The 14,877-nt window shown below is 38.4% G+C and overlaps 1 pseudogene; it reads right to left on the reverse strand.

The window, feature by feature from the left end:
• Positions 1–14,877, reverse strand: part of LOC124776168 — a 52,115-nt pseudogene that overhangs the window by 25,946 nt on the left and 11,292 nt on the right.

Below are 14,877 nucleotides of genomic sequence, written 5' to 3' on the forward strand. Positions count from 1 at the left end.
GTGTGTGTGTGTGTGGGAAGGGGGGGGGGTTGCACCAAAAGCTTACGTGTTTAATAGGTGGTGTATTTTTTTTTTTCCCCTGCCTGCAACACAACATCTACACTATACAGTGAGTGCCAATCTATCATTTGATAATACTGTCGTTACCACCTTGCCAAGAGGCATATTGTGGAGTAATCCAAAGGGCTCTACTAATTTGTACAAGAGGGAGGAGAGCACAATCTCAATGTAAGTTTTTAGAAAACTGGTATGTGCATTAATTCTGTAAACCTTTCAGAAAGGACATGGTATGCATTTCATTCAGCAAGATGAGTAATAAACAATATTAGCAATACTGCATCAAACTTGTTCACTTTCATCTTTGGATTAAACATTCGATTTCAGAGAGTACAGAATTTGGCAGAATCAAATTTTGGGGATATGTGGAACTGGGACAATGGCATATTTTTTACCCATTCAACAAACTAAGCACTGCTGATTGCTACTTTTATTGTGTCTGCTGCTGCAATGCATATATGAAACTGTAAGTGCAGCATCTATGATGGAATAAAATGTTATACAAATGAAACAAACAGGCACAGTGAAATAGAGTAGTATGGCTCATCATTTCGGTCTCACAGATTAGCAGGTGTTGACTTGAAAGATAATACTTAAGAAGTTGAATCCAAAGGAGAGGATGTACCGTATTTACTCAAATCTAAGCCGCACTTTTTTTCCGGTTTTTGTAATCCAAAAAACCACCTGCGGCTTAGATTCGAGTGCAAAGCAAGTGGAAGTTCTGAAAAATGTCGGTAGGTGCTGCCACAACTAACTTCTGTAGCGCTACACAGGCATGCTTCGTAGGCACAAAGATAAATACTGGCGCCAAAACCTCTGCGTCAGTAAATAAATAAAAAAAAAAGGTGGAAGACAATTTTCATACATTATCCAACGAAGTAAATACAAATTCCGTATTGTTCATCTTCGAATGTAGCAGAACTTCAATGTATTACGAAAATCCGACTGGCAAGACTGTTTGGGATTTTTGTCAATATGGCCAACTCTACATTCTGAATTTTTTCCTACCTGTGAGAAGAGATGGTTGCTAATAGGAACCTGATGAAATGTGAATCACATGCAGTATTCTCTTCATCATAAGAGTAATACGAATATAAACATTTTGCCACGTATTCTTTCGTGTTTGCTGCTATCTTATTTAAATCCTGTCTGCCTAATAAACTACGAAACTAGAGTGAGACAACAGCAAACGCGGAAGAATATACGTATCATGTCATGTTTATATTCGTATTATTCTTATGCCTAATAGTGATACCGTCAGAAATGAAGCACGGCAACTGACTAGATTTTTAAATCTAAGATGACTCTAATTTCTGTGCAGAATTTGATGTACTAAAGAAGCGGCCGCAAAGATTTTCAAATGGAGAAAAATTTTCGCCTAACTCTCGTTCAGAACATGTTCTATCATATGCAGTCTATTATTTGGTTCTTGTTGATCATTATCAAAGAAAGCAGCAGTGTAAGTAACAAGAAATAGTAGTCTCTTGCCATTGTTCTGCTAATGAGATGATTTCTCTCTCTCTCTCTCTTTTTTTTTTTTTTTTTTTTTTAATTGTAGGCGGCGGTAGCGTGCACAAAAGCAAGCCATGCCGCGAGCGATGACAGTCCGCAAACACGCACTATCAGAATGCGACAAACAATGCATGACACAGTACAGTAATGCATTTTCAGCTTAGAGTGACATAAACGCCTATAACAAGGAAAACGGCACTTATCAGATCAAAGCAAAATAAGCAATCGATTCAAACCAGACGATGCATGTGAAAAAGGAAGGGTACCAGTATAAATACGGACGGAGCGCCTGACGCATAGCAAAGGCTACCTGGTAAAGCTTAACTGCTAAGCTTACGACTCGAACCAAACTACTGTAGCTGTATCGTCAATCATTCGACCTAAGTTGTGTCTCATATTACAATGGACCGACTTTGTTTCGATTTGGAGGTGCGGCCTGAAACTTTTCTCTCCCCTTGAACTTCGAGTCTCAAATTTCAGGTACAGCTTAGATTCAGGAATTTTTTTTTTCCTTCCTTTATTTCGAGTCTCATTTTTCAGGTTTGAGTGCGGCTTAGATTTGAGTAAATACGGTAGGTGGTATTTCAACTAATTCTAACTATGAAATAAAACAAAGTACAGCAGGGAGCTCTGACGAATCAAAGAGCAGCAATGAAGATTCTGATGAATAGTAAAGTATGAGTTAAGAAATAAGATGCTACTGAGATCGTAAATTTTTGTTGTGTTGATGAATCTGTTAACAAACATATTCAAAAATGCACTGAAACATTGGCACATGTAGTGTTGGGAGGTGATAAACTGTCATTACTGTTAGAGGAGCTCCGTATTTCTTGCTGTTCTACTCCTACATGACACTGTATCTGAAGGTATAGAATGAATCTTCACTGGCTAGAGAAATGGGTAACACAATTTTACAAGTCTCTGCTGTCATGTAATCTCTTCAGGGAAATCATGACTGTACTAAGATTCGGTTTGTGGTTGACAAGGTCAGAGTCATTAAGAAATGCAGGGCAGCTACCATGTCAGTCCTAGAAGAGAGAGACGTAGCAAACTGTCAAAGGATGTACATTCCCGGTGCATATGTTTGTGGTGATGTACTAACCAAGTAATACTGTGTGTCAGGCAGCGCATTACTCAAGAACCATCATGGAAGAATGTGGAGTGGTAATTTATGTAAAAAACAACATATCTTACAATGCATTAGATTTAAAGAGCCATTGTATAGAGCAACAAATTGAAGTATGTGGTGTTGAGATTACTGTAAATGACTTCACGGCTGTAGTGTTAGCACTGTATAGATCTCCCTCAGGGAATTTGAATGTATTTCTTAAGCACTTAGATTCTTCATTATCCATACTGTACTCAAAGTCCAAGAACTTGATAATTTCTGGTGACTTTAATGTTGATTTCCTAAATGAGAGCAATAGTAAAGCTGATTTAGTACATTTAATGGAGTCTTATAATCTGATGGCAATAGTAGATTCCCCAACTCGGGTTACTGTTAACAGTAAAAGTCTGATAGAGAATATATTTATAGATAAGTCTACATGGAATGAGATCACTGTACATCCAATCCTTGGCCTTTCTGATCATGGTGGTCAATTGCTTAGGCTCAATTACATCAGTGTGTGCAACAGTTCCGAGCATTCTTGGAAATCTTTTAGGATAATAAATGAACAGGGCCTTAAAAAATTCAATGATAGCCTAAAATAGATAGACTGGAGCCGAGTTTATAGGGAAACAGATGTAAACAAAAAGTACAATTCATTTTTAAATGAATTCATGTCTGTATTTGAGTCCATCTTTCCCAAAAAAGTAGTTAGAAATAGTCATATAGACAATGCCAAGAAGTCTTGGATCACTACAGGGATAACATCTTGTAGAACAAAGAGGATGTTATAAAGTTCTCTCAGGACTTGTAATGATCCAAAGAAACGACAACACTACAAACTTTACTGTAGCATTCTCAAGAAGGTTATAAATAAATCTAAAAATATGTGCATAAAATCAGAAATTGAAAGCTCAGAAAATAAAATTAAAACTATATGGAATGTAATAAAGAGGGAAACTGGCAGGACAACAGGGAACATGTCTCAGGTAGAGATTAAAACAGGGGACAGTATCATTAAGAAACCTGAGTTGGTTGCAGAAATATTTAATAACCACTTTTTGAGAGTAGCAGAGAAGACAGGCTGTAATGGTTCCATGGAAGAATCATTGTCCCTCCTACAGAAAGCTATTAGCAACAGAATCCCACAGTTATCCTTATCTCCAGTTACTGTAAGCGAAGTCATAAGAGTAATTAGATCATTAAAAAATAAAAATTCTGCTGGTGTGGACAATATTTCTAGTAAAATACTGAAACACTGTTATAAATTTGTTAGTCCCGTCTTATGCAACATATACAATGCATCCCTACAAGATGGGATTGTCCCTGACAGACTTAAGTTGGCTGTAGTGATTCCTCTCTTTAAAAAAGGGGATAAAAGCATTGTTACAAACTATCGCCCAATATCCCTATTAACTACCTTCTCGAAAATTCTAGAAAAACTCATGCACAGGAGGATTGTAGACCATCTCAACTACCATAGTATCTTAAGCAAAAATCAGTTTGGTTTTCGTGCCGGTCTTTGTACTGAACAGGCAATATTCTCTTTCAGCAACCAAGTTCTGGAAGCCATTAACAAAAAAATGTCTCCAGTGGGTATTTTTTGCGATCTTATGAAAGCCTTTGACTGTGTAAACCACCAAATTCTTTGGAAAAAGGCAGAATACTATGGTTTAGGTGGTACTGTTGGCTTGTGGCTACAATCATATCTACAGGATTGGAAGCAGACTGTAATGCTAAATGGCTCTTCTGGAGAACCTGCCTCGTCTGAATGGGGCACGATAACGTGTGGTGTGCCTCAAGGCTCCGTTTTGGGCCCACTGCTTTTCCTCATCTTTATTAATGATCTTCCTCTTTGTTCTGAGACAAACAGCAAATTTACCCTGTTTGCCGATGATACCACAATTCTAATTGACGATTTGATTGATGATGATCTTGAAAAAACTGCAAATACTGTTTTTAATGACATCTTAAATTGGTTCTCCTCAAATGGTCTCTCACTCAATGCAGATAAAACTCATTATATGAGGTTCCATACATCACATAGTAATCCCGATGAAATTGACATAAAATGTAGAGATCAACCAATACAGAAAGTTGAAGACACAAAATTCCTGGGTGCTTACATAGACAGTAAATGTAATTGGTCAGTTCACATTCTTCATCTATGTAAAAAACTTAGCTCGGCAACATTTTCATTACGGGTAATTTCTTCAGTGGCTGAAGTTGACTCTATTAAGGTTGCCTACTTTGGCAACTTCCACTCATTGATGTCATATGCTATCATATTCTGGGGGAACCAACCACTTGCAAAAAAAGTTTTCACCATCCAAAAAAAAGCAATCAGAATAATGTGTGGGGTCCATCAAAGACACTCTTGCAGGCACTTGTTTCAGAAGATAGGTATCCTAACAACTGCCTCACAGTTTATTTTTTCCTTGCTGACCTTTGTGTGCAAAAATTATTCCATCTACCAAGACAGTAAATTCCATGGTTATAACACCAGAAACAAAAACAATCTACATTTAGAAATGAAACGTCTCACTCTGGTACAAAAAGGAGTTTACTACTCCAGCATTAAGTTGTTCAATGCTCTACCACTACATATCAAAATTTAAACTAGTTCTCAAAGATTACCTGACAGAGAAATCTTATTATACTGTGGATGAATACCTGAAAGAAAATGTATACCATCACTAAACTTATTGTGTCCAGAAGTAGTTCAATTGATTTTATTGTGCATTTGGGCATTAGCACACTTTTTGCAACAACAGATTGGCTGTACATGTATTTACTCTTGTAGGCCTAATATCTGATTTAACTTTGTGCTCTTATCTTTAACCTTTATTTGAAACTCCTTTTTCTGTCAAACGGTTGTTATGTTGTCTAGCTGACAGTGTATCTGTTACTGTATTTATAGTATGTCTTACTTAAACTATGTACAATTTGCCATTGAATTGCCCTTGTATTTATTGTAAGTTTAAATTGAAACCTGTACAATTTGACACGTTCTATATCCTTGTGATTGACTCACTAACTGGATCTATGGAACAAGAAATAAATAAATAAATAATTAAATAAATAAATAAATACTGAAGTGTGATCCAAGTCGCACAAATATGGCTTTAATAATAACCTCCAAACAATATGCCTCTAAGGACTCAACAAGACACAGAACACTGATGTGCACATTACAAACTAGAATCACACAGAGAGTCAGTCAGCACTGTTCCACACTTATATATGTGCGAGTCATCAGCAGATGGCACGGCAGGGACCGCGCCGCACACTTGGCTCCCAGAGACGGAATCCAGCAGCCAGCCTGCAATGATCAGTCGGTGACCAATTTAAAGATGCATGTACGGCAACACCACTCTCGGTGCACTCACACTGACATGTACTAGTAGCACGATACATCACAACTTTTGTAGCCATACTTACAGCACATCCTTTGCTTCCTGGCCTAAATCCAAGTTAACTCCAGCCCCCCTGCCCCCCCCCCCCCCCCCACACACACACACGCCGCTCCCCCCCCCCCCTCTCGCCCCCACCCAAATCAGCTAGTTGTGTGCTGTTATCTCACGTCACACCCTAGTCTATGAGTGCCCAGCTGTCTGTTGCCTGACCCCTCTACCTGCACCCCTAGCTAGCCCACAGATGGCTCCCCACTCTCCCACGAGCCACTAAATGCTTCCCTCCAAACCCCTCCCATCTCTCTCCATCTCTCACATTGCCTCAACCCACCCCATCCTACCCTACTCTAAAGCCCCACCTCACTCCAGAACACTCACCGTGGGCCAGTAAAGAGCTGGCAGTTGAGCGACCACAGCATAAGGAGACATGCATGCGCATGTGAGTGTGTGTGTGTGTGTGTGTGTGTGTGTGTGTGTGTGTGTGTGTGTGTGCGCGCGCGCATGTTTTCCCTACAGCTAGAAAAAGAAAGTGCATTCTGGAAGCTTTTAGTTTGGAAGGTAGAAGGCGAGGTACTGGTGGAAGTAAAGCTGTGAGGATGGGTCGTGAGTCGTGCATGGATAGCCCAGATGGTAGAGCACTTGCCCACAAAAGGCAAAGGTCCCAAGTTTGACTCTTGGTCCGGCACACAGTTTTAATCTGCCAGGAAGTTTCATATCAGTGCACACTCCACTGCACGGTGAAAATCTCATTCTACATACCTTTTGTTCTTGTGCCTATCGATGAGACAGTGCTTCTGCCTTTTGGTGAGCCATCTCCTTTATTCCTAAACAATTCGTAATTTTCAACAGAAACTTTCCGTACGTTATTATTGCATCCTACATTACAATATGCAATTTCCACAATATGTGGTCATCTGTGAATATAATGGGGGTAACAACTGTAGGTGACCAAAAACTGACTGCAGTAAGCAAGTTCAAGTTATTGTACACTGCAGTAGTTACGCAGAGGTGAAGAGGTTCACACAGGATAAGCTAGCATGGGCAACTCCATGAAACCAATCTTCAGATGGAAGATCACAACAATAAAAACATTTGATTCAGCATACACCAGACTCCAAACAGCGTACACAACCTGTATGCTCAGAAACACAGAAAATCATATTGGTTCCATCAGCAGCGAACTTCAGCCCGTAATTGTTATGGAACACTGCGGCGATCTTGTTCATTAATATAACCCAAAACTGGGGAGTAATAAGAGAGTATTGTTGTAACTTCTTATCAACCTGGTTACCAAAATACATATTAAGAAGACTGGTAAAGTGTTATTTTAAAGGGGTCACTCCAAAGCGCCACGAAAGTATTTGACCAATGTATAAAATTAGAGAATCAGTGCACAATATTGAAAGCCTATATACACTATCTATATCTGCATGACTAGTCTGTAATTCACAATTAAATGCTGGCAGAGGGTTCAGAGAACCACCCTCAACCTATTTATCTACCATTCCACCCCCCTACAGCATTTGAGGAAAACCAAACACTTCAATATTTCCGTACAAGCTCTGATTCCTCTTATTTTATTACAATGATCATTTCCCCCTATGTAGGAGGGCTCTAACAAAATATTTTCACATTCGGAGGAGAAAGTTGATGATTGAAATTTTAAGAACCTGCTCCAGCAAAATGCTTTTGCTTTAATGACTGCCACCCCAATACACATGCGATATCTGTGGCATGCACTTTCCTGTTTCCCAATAAAACAAAATGAGCTGCCCTTCTTTGAACTTTTGAATAATGTCCTCTGTCAGTCCTATCTGGTAAGGATCCCACACCATGCAGAATACTCCAAAAGAGGACAGACAAGTATAGTTGTAGATAGTCTCTTTAGTAATCCTAATCTTCTAAATGTTTTACTATTAAATCACAGTCTTTTGTTTGCTTTCCCACCGCATTATCTATGTGAGCATTCCAATTTAAGTTATTTGTAAATGTAATTCCTAAGTATTCAGTAGACTTCACAGCCTTTAGATCTGCGTGAATTATCATGTAACCAAAATTTAGTAGATGCCTTTTACTACTCAAGCGGATGACATAACAATTTTTATTATTTAAGGTCAGTTACCACTTTTTGCATCATATGGATAGGTAGCCTAAATCATTTTGCAGTTCATTTTGATCATCTGATCACTTTACAAGACAGTAAATGATTTGCAAGACTGTAAATGATAGCATCATCTAAGAGGACTGCTCAGATTCTCTCTTAAATTGTTAATGTAGATCGGCAACAGCAGGTGGTCTGTAACACTTCCTTGAGGAATGTCAGATATCACTTCTGTTTTACTTGACGATTTTCCATCAATTTTTCTGACAGGAAACCACACATCCAGTTGCACAACTGAGACAATACTCCCTAGGCACACAATATGATTAGAAAATGCTTGTGAGGAACTGTTTCAAAAAGTCTTCTGGAAATCTACAAATATGGAATCAATTTGGGACCCTCAGTCGACAGCACTTATTACTTTGTGTGACTAAAGAGCTAGCTGTGTTTTAAAAGGTCGATATTTCTGAATCTATCTTGGCTATTTATCAATGAATCATTATCTTTGAGATAATTCATAATATTCAAACACAATATATGTTCCAAAATCCTAATGCAAATCAACATTAGTGATATGAGTCTGTTATTTAGTAGATTACTCCTCTTTTCTTTCTTGAGCATTGGTGTGACCTGAGCAACTTTTCAGTCTCTAGGTATGGATCTTTATCAAATGAGTGGCTATATATGATTTCTAATGCAGCTATTGTATCAGCATTCTCTGAAAGAAACATAACTGCTTTATGACACTGAGGAGAGCTACTACTAAGTTACTCACAGTTGCAGTTGTTCTTGATTTGAATACTGCAATATTTACTTTGTTGTCTTTGGTGAAGAAATTTCAGAAATCCGTGTTTAGTAACCCTGCTTTAGTAGCACTGTCATCAGTAACATTACCACAGCTATTGCGCAGTGAAGGTATTGGTTGTGTCTTGCCATTGGTGTACTACACATGCAACCAGAGCCTCTTTGGATTTTCTTCCAGATTTCAAAACGAAGTTTCACTATGGGAACTATTAAACACATCTTGCACTGAAACCCACCCTAAGTTTCGAGCTTCAGTAAAACATCGCTAATCTTGGAGATTTTGCATTCTTTTAAACTTTGACATGCTTTTTTTCATTGCTTCTGCAGCTGAGTTTTGACATATTTTGTGCACCAGCCTTTTAATTTATTTGGTATCCTTCCAATTTATTTGGTATATATCTCTTAATTGATGTTGATACTATTTCTCTGAATTTAAACCATGTCTGGTCTACACTTACATAGTCAGACTTGAAGGAGTAGAGACTTAGTAGAGACCGTCTCCTTGGAAGGCATCAAGTTAATTTTTATCTGCTTTCTCATTAAATGCCCTATTGTGTAGGGCTGAAAATTAATAGAGATAAGGCAAACAGAATGTGCAAAGTAAGTGGAAATTACTCGTCTCTTCCCCGATTACAGTGCAATAGAAGATACTACAAGATGTTGACAGATTTCCATATCTCGATAGCTTTATATGTAATAATGAGGTCACAGATGCAGAAATCACCAGCAGAACTGGAAAATCAGTCCATATGGCAATTAGGTCTGTAATATGTCAACAAATCTTTGCCTGTACTCCTTTATCGTTTATATGTGTGAGACTTGGGAAATGTCAGTAAAATCAGCACACAGTCTCCATATTTTTCACCAACAATGCTAGAGATGAATTCTGAAGATGTTAACCCAACCAAGTTACAAACGATGAAGTGCTGAGAATACGACGTCTAGACAGCCTGCACAAAATTATTGTTGAAAGAAGACTGAAGATTGCAGGTTATGTTCTACACATGTAAGGTGGAAGAATCCCAAAATCAACACTGTTGTGGAAATCAATGGACAGATACAGATGTACAGGAAGACCTTTTAACACTTGGAACTTTTGCAATGAATCTTCAATGCATGGACACAAACTTGGAGGAAGGTGAGAACGTGGCAGCTGATCGAGTGAACTAGTGGAAACCAGTTCCTTGTATGGTACACAGCAAATCTGAGTAAGTTAGTAAGTAAGTAAGTAAGTAAGTAAAGTAAGTACAACTGGGGATTTTGCAAAACTGTTGGATGATCCATATTATTGTCTATATTTGACACTCTTGGACTTCTACCTTTTCCTTGATGTGTATTCTTCAAATTGTGAGTTTTATGAGAAAGGTGATAGGTACTTACCAATCAGCATTCCCTCACACGAACTGACATTGTCTCTTTGTAAATTCTACTGTGCTAACAATTATCTACTGAGAATCCTCGACTAGGTCTCCGCAGCTCAAATGAGCCAGTTTCTTTTAAATTTCTGTCTTTGGCTATAATTGTCTTCCAAGTATGGTGACACAACATCATGTCATGAAACTATTGCCTTTACACTTGTTTACTTTTCTGGACACTGCCTTTTTCTGCACTGTGCACTAAATACACTATGTGATTAACGCCCAATCTCCAACAGCCAATCGTGAACTGTAAACAGTTGTAAACTCTACCAGGGCACATAACAAACAATTAACATTTGTGTTTTAGTGTTCTAAGCTGTGAGGTCATCAGCGGACAAATAATTTAGTACCTATTCCTGGACAGCCGGAGTGGCCGTGCGGTTCTAGGCGCTACAGTCTGGAACCGAATGACCGCTACGTTCACAGGTTCGAATCCTGCCTCGGGCATGGATGTGTGTGATGTCCTTAGGTTAGTTAGGTTTAATTAGTTCTAAGTTCTAGGCGACTGATGACCTCAGAAGTTAAGTCGCATAGTGCTCAGAGCCATTTGAACCTATTCCTGACGTGCTGTTGTTTGGAACAACAACTGACATGATCCAAAATATTACTTTCTTTTATTATAGCTTCACTTTTATTTTGTCTAATGATTACTAATTTCAGTATCAAATTCCATCATCAAGCCACTATATGATCAGAAAGCATAGTGTATCGTTAAAATATTGTTTAATAAACAGATTACCATTATATCGTCATTCCTTAAAGTAATGTCCAAAGTGGAAGGCCAGATGATTAATTTTGAGTATATACAAAAGTCAGAGTACTGAACCGGATATGAAAGAAGGAAAACCAGAAGGGCAGTGAGAGACGGGTGCCTTCTATCACCTTACTTCCTTAATATGTTCATCAAGGAAGTAATAACAACAACAAAGAAAAGATGACAAGAATGAAAAGGTAATTTCTGGAATACTCCAAGGAAATGCGATAGGACCATTACATTTACAATGTATATAAATGATCCAGTAGAAAGTGTCAGAGGCTCCTTAATATTGTTCACAGGTACTACACTTGTCCATCAGAAAGTAGCAACAACAGAAGACAGTATCAATTTGCACAATGACCTGCAGAGGATTGGTGAATGATGCAGGCTCTGGCAGTTGACCCTGCACATAAATAAATGTAACATATCACACACACACACACACACACACACACACACACACACACACACACACACAAGAAAAGAAATCCAATACTGTCAATACTGTACAACTACACTATTAATGACAAATTGCTGGAAACAGAATCTACCATAAAATATCTAGAAGTAACTGTCCAGAGCAACCTTAAAGAGGAATGACCACATAAAACAGCAATAGAAAAGCAGATGCCAGACTAAGATTCACAGGAAGAATCTTAAGTGAATGTAAATTACCTCTGTGTCCTTACCCAGTAGGACTGACAGAAGAGAGAAAGAAGATCCAATGAAGTGCGGAGTGTTTTGTCACAGGATCATTTAGTCGCTGTGACATCATTACAGATATGCTCAGCAACTCCAGTGGTAGATGCCATAAGAGAGCAGTTGTGCATCACGGAAAGATTTACTACCCAAATTTCGAGAGAGTAGTTTCCGAGAAGAGTCTGACAACATAATAGTTTCTCTCATATACAATTCACGAAATGATCACAAGAAGAAAATTTGAGAAGTTAAGAGATAATACAGAAGCGTACTGACAGTCATTCTTCCCAAGCACTGTTCACAAGTGGAACAAGGCAGAGGGGATCAGTTGGTGGCATGAGACGTACCTCCTGCCACACACAGTTAAGTGGTTTTTGGAGTATGATGTCGATATGGAAACTTAATTGCATGCATATACACTGCAGATTGACAACATCACAATAGTAAATCAGAGTAGGAACTAAATAAAATGTTTCAGGCCTTAAATCAAGAAGTGGTAAAACTAAAGCTAAAAATGAATACAAAGAAGACAAAAGTTATGGCTACAGACAAGAAAGGAGGTGGAGGTAGGACTGACACAAGAACAGGCAATGAGCAACTCAAGAAAGGAACTGAAATTCACTATCTCAGTAGCATTTTGCAAGAAAACTATCAATATTTCAAGGCATTCAAGAAAAGAAAAGCACAGGTGAAGAGTTCCTTCCAAAATAAGAAGAAGCTGCAACTGAATAAACATATCAGCTTCCACATTAAGAAAATATTTGTAAAGACCTTTGTGTGGAGTGTTCTGAAACACAGATGCAAAATCTGTACATTAGAAAAGCCAAAGGAAGCTCACCTCAAACCTGCTGAAATGTGGTTCTGGAGGAGAAGTACAAGAACTAGCTGCATTGACAGAAAAATTAAAGGAAATAGGAGAGAAGAAAGAACCACTGAAAGTTATAGGCCAGGGCAAAGCAAAATACACTGGACACTTAACTGGAGACGATAATCTTTTAAAAAACATTTCTGAAGGCAAGATCGTAGGTAAGAAAACAAGGGGATGACTGAGAACATCCTACTTAAACAATATGATCAATGAATGGGATTTTCTTCACACATGGAGATGAAGACAACTGCTGAAGAGAGGAAGCTGTGGCTGCAGAGACAAGGTTTAACCTTTTGGAAGAGTAAGGACAAACTAATACAAAATATGAGTCTGCATGGTAGCTACATATGGAATAAATGACAACTTCTTGTGTGCAGTCATCAAGTCACTTACCCCAGTAGGTGTCTTATCTACTAAAAGTAAAGGTCACTGTTGTGCTTTCAATAGATGTGAACTGCACCCTGAAAATGGTATGTCTAGTTTGCAGTTGTACAGAAGCTTTTTATTTTGCAAAATGGTTCAAATGGCTCTAAGCAGTATGGGACTTAACGTCTGAGGTCATCAGTCCCCCAGACTTAGAACTACTTAAACCTAACTAACCTAAGGACATCCCTGCCTGAGACAGGATTCGAACCCGCGACCGTAGCAGCAGCACGATTCCGGACTGAAGTGCCTAGAACTGCTTGGCCACAGTGGTCAGCTTTTATTCTGCAAAGAAATTTTTGATAATAAGATGAACTGATGCTGGTACTTGCTACTGAAACCAGTAGTACTTAGACACAACAAAAGTGTGACTACAGAATTAAGAATAATTTTTCCAAACAATCGAGTATTTTTTCAAAACAACACCACAATAGAGGAAACTTATTTTAAACTAAAGACACAAAAGAAAAAAAGAGAAACTGTAAAGATCTTGAGTCTCATAAGACTCTCTTGGGAGGAAAATATAAGATATTTAATTGGTAAACTTGCAAGGCATACTTTTTTATGTTGTATAAACTATGAAACTGTTAGCATCGTCAGCTAAAATTTACTTCTTCTGTCTTAATATACCTTCCTTCACTTACAGCTGCAGTGTGGAGACAGGGGTGAGGGTGGGAACAGTGATGGGGGCGAGGGTGAGGGCGTACTGCTTTAAAATGGTGATTCTTGTATTGATATTCTTAACAACAGATTTATATCTTTTGCTTATGAAAGTCTGCATGCGATGACAGCTGCACTAGTAATACCTTCACAGGGTCGTATTCAAGTTGCAAGGCTAGATCTATGCCAGCCATGACACGCTCCCAGCCTTTCCTCCTCGTGATCTGGTTGTAGCGTTGGGACTGCAGGGTGTCTAAGCTGATGTTCAGACCGTCAAGCCCTGCCCTCTGCAAGGCAACCAGCTGTCTTGTCAACATGAGGCCATCGGTTGTCATTAAGACACTTTCGAGATCTTTTATTTTCTTCGAGACACCTGTGAAACAGCAAATTATTCTAAAGAAACTGAAACAAATAATTTGTAACATTGCTGCTGCATATGAAACAAACCTCCAGTTGATAAATTGAAAATACAAATTCCTTAAAAGTTAACTGTACATTTGCCCTAATACAAAGAGATAAGAAGGGTTAATAAACTGAATTGAAGAATGCAAGTTAAGATAGCAATGAAAAAATAATTAGAGGCATGAGATCACCTACTGCAACAGGGAAATGGGAATCAATATGAACCATTACCCAGCTACTGTCAACTGATTCCATGTCTCCATGCACACTGTATAAACCACTGTGGGTTGTACGACAAAGTACATTGTTGTACCACACATTATGGTTTTTCCCCATTCAATGCTCATGTGGAGTGTGGGAAGAATGATTCTTTAAATGGTTCTGTGCATGCTGTAATTAATCTTGCCTTCATGGTCCCTATAGGAGTGATACATATGCGGTTATTGTATAATCCCTAAATACCTCACTTAATACAGGTTCCTGAAATTTCATAAGTTGGGTTTTGTCATATATTTGGCATCTATCTTCACTTGTCTGGCATTTCCAATTTGTAGTAGCTTCTTGATGCTCTCCCATGCATCAAATAAATCTATGATCAATCATGCTACACTATTTTGTATACATTCAATGTCTGCCATTAGCCTTATTTGTTATG

Source organism: Schistocerca piceifrons, chromosome 2, assembly GCF_021461385.2.
Source record: "Schistocerca piceifrons isolate TAMUIC-IGC-003096 chromosome 2, iqSchPice1.1, whole genome shotgun sequence".
Lineage (NCBI taxonomy): Eukaryota > Metazoa > Arthropoda > Insecta > Orthoptera > Acrididae > Schistocerca > Schistocerca piceifrons.